This window comes from Eurosta solidaginis, chromosome X (genome assembly GCF_040869045.1).
Source record: "Eurosta solidaginis isolate ZX-2024a chromosome X, ASM4086904v1, whole genome shotgun sequence".
Lineage (NCBI taxonomy): Eukaryota > Metazoa > Arthropoda > Insecta > Diptera > Tephritidae > Eurosta > Eurosta solidaginis.
In genome coordinates this window covers 92,494,629-92,502,543 of record NC_090324.1, presented here as the reverse complement: position 1 = coordinate 92,502,543, position 7,915 = coordinate 92,494,629, and positions in this window count along the sequence as shown.

The window sequence follows — 7,915 nt, the reverse complement described above, 5'->3', positions numbered from 1 at the left end:
TCAACATATTGATCGGGCGTAAAATTCATCCGTCGGGGGTATTTGGATGGCTGAGATAGAGGGAAGATTTTGAGAGAACTGCGACCATTTGACTACACGGATGGGTTTAACCTCCTGTTGTTGTTGTTGTTGTATCAATGCTCGCCCCACCTAATAGCCGCGACCGATCACAAATTGTCATCAATATCTTCTAACAGGAGTCCAAGGAAACTTGCCGTTTCAACAGGGGTGGACCATAAGGAAAGGGGTGTTAGAGGCGTTGGTTCCACATTACAATTGAAGAGATGGTTGGTGTCATGTGGGGACACATTCCAAGCGGGGCATTCATTTTGTATGTCAGGGTTGATTCTGGATAGGTAAGAGTTTAACCTGTTACAGTATCCAGAACGAAGTTGAGCAAGAGTGACACGCGTTTCCCTGGGGAGTATGCGTTCCTCTTCCGCGAGTTCTGGATATTTTTCTTCAAGTACTGGATTCACCGGGCAATTCCCGACATAAAAGTCCGACGCCTGTCTATGGAGTTCACCAAGGACCTGCTTGTGTTTTTTCGCTTCATACGGCTGGGTTCTCAGGTGCCGTATTTCCTCAAAATGCTTACGGAGATGACTCCTTAGGCCCCTAGGCGGTGCTGGTTCGTCAATCAGATGTCTGTTGGGATGCCCAGGTTTCTGGGTATTCAACAGAAACTGTTTGGTCAGCATCTCATTTCTCTCCCTGATGGGGAGTATTCTCGCCTCATTATGCAGATGGTGTTCTGGGGACATAAGAAGACAGCCCGTGGCGATTCTGAGAGCAGTATTTTGGCAGGCCTGTAGTTTCTTCCAGTGGGTAGTTTTTAGGCTTGGCGACCATATGGGTGACGCGTAGCACGTAATCGGCTGGCTAATTGCTTTGTATGTGGTCATGAGCGTTTCTTTATCTTTTCCCCAGGTACTGCCAGCAAGGGATTTGAGGATTTTATTACGGCTCTGAATTCTCGGAACAATTGCGGTTGCGTGCGCACCAAAATATAGATGCTGATCAAACCTCACACCCAAGATTTTGGGGTGTAGGACAGTCGGTAGCGTAGTGCCATCGACGTGGATGTTCAATATGGTCGACATTTGGGGCGTCCATGTTGTAAATAAGGTCGCGGAAGATTTAGTCGGTGACAATGCCAGGTTTCGCGAGGCGAAAAAACTGGAGAGATCAGGGAGATAGCCGTTTATTTTATTGCATAGCTCATCGATCTTTGGGCCTGGGCCTGTGGCCATTATTGTGCAGTCATCGGCGTAGGAAACGGTTGTGACTCCTTCCGGTGGTGAAGGTAGCTTAGATATGTAGAAATTAAACAAAAGCGGGGATAGGACACCACCCTGTGGCACCCCTGGTTAAATCTCTTTTTGTTTTGATGTTTCGTTTCTGAATTGCACCGATGCCTGCCGACCACCCAGATAATTTGCGGTCCACCTTTTAAGACATGGGGGAAGGGTAGACCCTTCCAGGTCTTGCAGTAACGAGCCATGGTTGACCGTATCAAAAGCTTTTGATAGGTCTAACGCTACGAGTACTGTTCTATGGTGGGGATATTGATTCAAACCGCAACTTATCTGGGTGCTAATGACATTTAGCGCGGAGGTAGTGCTATGAAGTTTTCTGAAGCCATGCTGATGAGGGGCTAGCTGCAAATGTGCTTGGAAATAAGGGAGCAAAATGGCTTCAAGCGTCTTTGCCACTGGCGATAGGAGAGATATCGGACGATATGACTCACCTACGTTAGCTGGTTTCCCAGGCTTTAGTAGCGGGACCACCTTGGCCATTTTCCATTTCTCGGGTATGGCAAATGTGGAGAGAGACAGGTTGAAGACATGCGCTAAATATTTGAAACCCTCTTTCCCTAGGTTTTTAAGCATCGGAATGGCTATGCCGTCTGGGCCCACTGCTTTGGATGGTTTAGCGCGACCAATGGCGTCCTCAACCTCTCTAGCGGTGATGGTGATTGGTGACGCGCTGAATTTGTGTTTATGTGCCTGTCTATTGGCTCTCCGTCTATCTTTGTCGACCGTAGGATGCATTATATATTGTCGGCAGAAAGCGCTCGCGCATTTTTCCGCATCCGACAGCACCTTATCGCCAAAGGCGATGGAAACTTTGTCTTTGTGCTTAGTCGGATTCAATAGGGACTTTACGGTGGACCAAAGTTTACATACACCGGTAGAGAGGTTACAACCTCTTAGGTGCTCTTCCCATTTCGCCCGCTTGTGTTCGTCCACAAGCAATCTGATGCGTTGGTTTATATCCCTTATTTGGGGGTCGCCTGGATCAAGCTGTCTTATAAGGTCGCGTTCCCTCGCTAAGCTCGCGGCCTCCGCCGGGAAGTGGGGCCGGATTTCGGGAATTCTCCCGGCGGGAATGAAATGTGCCGAGGCGGATTCAATGACCTTACGGAAGGCACGCTCCCCTTGGCGGGCATCAGTCGGGATAGGGAGGGCAGCAAAGCTGCTGTCTGTTGCAGATTTATATTCTTCCCACTTTCCTTTTTTTGAAGTTTATGAAAGTGCGTTTTTCGTTGACGATGAAGTCGGCGGTACGCTCGAACGAAATAAGTATGGGCAGGTGGTCGGATGCCAATGTTACCATCGGCTGCCAGTTGACGCAGTTTACGAGTTCTGCGCTCACGATTGAGATATCTGGCGACCTATGACAGCTTCCTACCATACGTGTGGGGGCATCTCCGTTTATTGTGCAGAACGTCGTTTCTTCTATTTGATCCGCCAACATCTCACCCTACTGTCCGCCCGCAAGTTTGAATGCCATAGGTCGTGATGGGCATTGAAATCGCCTAAGATAATGCGATTGTTGCCAGTGAGTAAGGCCTCGATTTTAGGGCGGTATCCACTGGGGCAACAGGTGACAGGAGGGATGTAGATGTTGATGATTTCTAGATTTGCATCGCCTGACCGGACAGATAGGCCTTGACGTTCTAGGACATTGTCCCTGCGGTCGATGCCAGGATCAAATATATGATATTGCACAGAGTGGTGTATAATAAACGCGAGGCCGCCTCCATTTCCGCTCTCGCGGTCCTTCCTGTGGACATTATACCCAGAGCAGGTCTGCAATGCAGATCTTGCTGTGAGTTTAGTCTCTTGAATCGCAGCAATGCGGATGTTGTGCCGCTTCATGAAATCGACTATCTCCGTAATCTTCCCAGTTAGTCCATTACAGTTTAACTGCAGAATTCTGAAGTGCATGAGGGGTGACGCCGCCAATCTAGGGGTAAGTGACGGGTGACTACGCCTAGGTTGTGGAAGGCCAGGACGCAACTTCTGTTGTGGCCTTGGGACTGGGCGCCCTTGGGCAAGCATTGGGGTACCCGGCTGATTTGGGTTTGCGACCTGGCAACATGGCGCGATGAAACCGGTCGAGGGGTTGCCGTCGCTGAGACCAGAACATCTAGGAAAGTGTTACCACCCAAGACAGGAACTGCATTGAGCGGATGTCGCAAACCTATATATTCTGTGCTGGCAGACGTTGCAAACGGAGGTAGGGACTAAGAGTCTGTTTCCCTGACCTGCACGATTGCTGCCAGAAAAGAGGGGGGAGAAGAAGACGGGGGCAGGGGCTGATGCTCAGCATTGCTACCAGTTCTACTACGAAGGTAGTAGTTATGAGTGGTATCAGCTGTTTGAGTTGTTGGCGCCGTGGGGCGCGAGCAGCAGCGGGTACTTGTTGTGGCTTGCTGAGCAGCGAGGCTGCTGGAAGGTAGTGGAGGGGCGCTTAGGCGTAGACTACGGGACGCCTTTGGGCGTGAGCTGCAAGGAGCCACAAAAGATTTATAAAAGTTACGTGGACGTCGGGTTTTGGGATCAAGCCCAGAACAACCTATCCGATGCAACCATCCCTTGCACGAGACACACTGAACAGAGTATGACCGTCCTAAAAAGATTCTTTTCTGGCAAATGCGGCAAAACCATTTCTCAGGACCGGGGTGAGGAGACGGACCCGGATTGGGTTCGATACCTTCCCGGAGTAAGAGAATATGTAGCAGTCCTACTGCAAGGAGCTGCTGGGAGGATGACAATTTGTGGGAGGGACGAAACAAATTAAATGGGGTCACACTGAAATGACAGTCCTTGGTCGGGAAAAATCCCGAGTCGCTCCGATACATAGAACCGACTGCCTTGGGAAGCGGGTTTAACCTCCTCGTCCCACTCGGTCCCGTCTAGCCACAATTCTTGCATCAATATTTTGGTCTGTATCATGATTGGCGTTAGCCAACCTGCGGGATCGAAAAGTTTTGCTACGGAAGAGATAATTTGCCCCTTCGTGGCTGCAGTGTATGCCGGATTTGAGTCGAAGGTATACGAGAATAAATCCGTTAGAGCGTTCCACTGGATGCCACTGGATCTTGGCGGTGCTAGTCTTTTCGAACTCGAGAAAGTTGATTTCAAGAAAATCCGTTTTCGGTATTTTTTGGAGGATGTCGGGATGGTATGCAGTGATCTTTTTAGTGGGAAGCCAGCTGAATTGAGAGCGTCTATAGTCTCTGTTAGGGATTGCTCGGCTGATTGGAGATCATGACTGCCAGATAAAATTTTAGATTAGATTTATTCATTCTTTCAATAAGTCTTTTACATATATGTACATATACAATAGGAACTTAACTTAAAAAACAATTATTAACAATGAAAGAAAGGTAAGGCATTCAGTAAAATGGTATGCAATTATAGTGTTGAATGCCGTCACAAATTAAGATTAATGAACATGTACGATATGTGTGATCAACATACGTCTCGGACTTTAGTATTGGGGCTGCGCGTGGACGGGAGTCGGCTATATCTTTCGACAGCTCGTGTAAAGTGCGAATAGCCAGGAAAGGCGCGCAGTTAACCCGAAGGTGACCGTTTTTAACTTTTAGTCCTTTATTGGACTGTGTTCGGGGGTTCGGAATATTGTCCGTTGGTAGTCTCGGTCATCGGGATGCAAGAGAATTTGGCGGTACATTTTCTCCATATCGCCATTAAACACATATTTATATGTTCGCCATTTCAACAATATAAGTCGCAGATAGGGTTGGAGGGTTGGTCCGGTACATAACAAATCGTTAAGGGAGTGACCGGAACCCGAATTTTTAGAGGCGTTGAATACAACTCTGACTTTTGTTGTCTTCTTGTCTGGCATTACGACTGCATGGTGAGGGAGATAGATCGAGCAGTATTTACCCCGAGATTCTACTTTATTTGGACTGCATTCTTCCATGTGGCCTAGGGACAGGTATTCTTCGAGCACCTGGTCGTACTGCTGCTTGGGATCGCCCTTTTTTGAGAGGGAACGTTCCATACCATGGAACTGTCGTAGAGCTGCAGTACGGGATTGGCTTAGGTCGATATCGCTCGGGAATGTTGGTTTAAATGGGAGCCGGCCATATATCGACCGTCACCCATGCGAGTGGTGGTGCTTTGATAAAAGTCTTCGCATATTTTATTTTCTGGGGTTTCCACTCGCGTTCTGTAAAGTTTGTTAAGTAAGAAAAAATAAATTATAATATTTTGAAAAAAAAATATTTTTAAACAGAAAAATTGTTTACAAACAAGAAAGTTTACAAAAAAATACAAAATTTACGAACAAAATCAATAATTTTGTTAGGCCCAAATTAGTACTTTTTCATATTCTTAGTCCTTTTTTTTTTAAAACAAAAACCTTATTACCTTACTATTAAAAACCCATTTCCAAAAAATAACCCTCAAAATGCTTCAATTAACAGAATATTTTCTTGAGACAAGCTTTATCAGCACTGTCTAAGTTCGATAGCAAACCAAAAATTTGAGTAAACTTTTCGGATGCTCATGACATCTTTGCAAAAGTTTAGATGTCAATCTTTTAAAAATGCATGTACTTAATATTCTTCTAATCACATACCCATTATCAAAATAACGAATTTGATATTTATATCACAATTAATGCTTCAAAGAGTACATAGCTGAATGTCAGTGGAAGCATGCAACACACCAAAAGATACTACAAGAGAAATTTTTCCACCAGTAATAACAGTAGAAACGAAGAAAAATTCACAAAAGAGAACCATATATTATATAAAGCGCATAATATATTTGCAATTAGACATGTCGCGCTCGTTTTCATCCAAAATGATAGAAAATTTGTAGCATAATAAACACAAGCAACCAGATTCTTCAGGAAAAGATTGACTTAGGACAATACTTGACCAAGCTGAAAAATGCCGGCAATAAAGGACTTGTAAAATAAAAACACAGTTGCCCTTAGGGACAAATTGATTGTTAATGAATGATAATACTCTAGTAGGCAAATTTGAATAATATAAAATAGGTACCCAAGTTCTCAAAGATCTAATATTTGCATTAACCCCAGAAGTTATGCATGTGACAAATGTGGACAGAAATTGAAGAAATTTTTCATATATATCATGACGATCCCATTTAGGAAGGCCACCCAGAAATCGCATGATATAATAATAATTGGACGTTGTGGCAGCGCACTGCCCACAAGTGGCCAAATGACACCAGGCTAATCCTGTTCAAAATTTTTTTTTATTTTTTTAAATTTTCTTTTTTAATTATAAATTTTATAACATTTTTTTTTATTTATCAATTTCATAAAATTTTTTTTTTTTTTTTTTTTTATGTTGGGCCGAGTCATTGATGGGCAGTGGTTTGTCAAGCGTCGAGATCTACAACTGCTCAGCTACAGAAGAAATATCATCAGCTGAGGGTAAAGCTTAAATTAATAGAATATAGAAGCAAACATATACATCATTAATGATTAATGATTAAGAGAGATAAGGACAGTCTTTTTTATAAAAAAGGTGAGTCCGACATATCAAATGTGTTTGAGTGAAAGTTATAATCTTGGCACAAACACCGGAAAGGTTCGTTAAGTTCGAAATTCGTTCTACATTGTTTTAAAAGAAGAGGTTTGAAGTGTCTCGTAGTGCGACAGGGAACACTAAAGTTCACTTCGTTCAGAAGAAATGGGATTGAAATCGATCCATTCAGTAGTTTTGTCATAAATATTACGCCAAGCATTTCTCTACGACTAGCAAGAGTTGGAAGATTGATAAGTTTTAATCGATTAGTATAAGAGTCCCATTGAAAATTCCTTAAGACAAATAGTAAACAATTGTTTTTGTTTTTATCGGCCTATTTATAAATGATTGAAGGTTCGATTCGAGCTCAAGGCCAGGAAAATAATTTTTTTCTAATGATAATTATTGTTATTTTTTAATTTTTCTAAATTTGAAAAATTGTATTTTGTTTTTGGAATAGTAAGTAGAAAATTGTTCAGACAACCTGCCATAGCTGCGCAGATAGATCCATTACCAAGCGTGCTAAGCTTTCATCATCAGTACGCTTTAGGCATGCTGCGCTAACTAATAGCTAACACCCACACTACCACAAAAGAAAATTTAGAGAGCCTGCATTTTTCCTGACACAGTTTCAGCCAATAAATTCAAAGTAATTCATTTCCTCTTACAAAAGTTTATTTTCACAAATTCATTATTGGCTTATATGCTAAAAATATGTAATGATGAATCTAAATTCTATTCTTTATTATTCCGATATACGCTCTGTCAAAAATAACAAAGTAAGAGATGCAGAAATGACTGCTTATAATTTTCAAAGTTAAAGAAATATCAAATAGATAAAAAACAAAAATAAGAATACCCCTCTTTGCGCCTAATTGGCATCTCTATATGTAATCATATCAAACGTCAATTAGTGGCTGGCAGCACTGACTGTCAGCTCTCAGTGGCTACTTCCGTTTATCTAAAAAGTAATTAAATAAAGAAAAACAAGTGGAAGTGTTCTTTATAATCGGCTATAATCCTCGCGTAACTAAAACTTACAACCCGCATTTTAACACCAACATTTTGGCCCATCAACCCGGATCGCGCAAT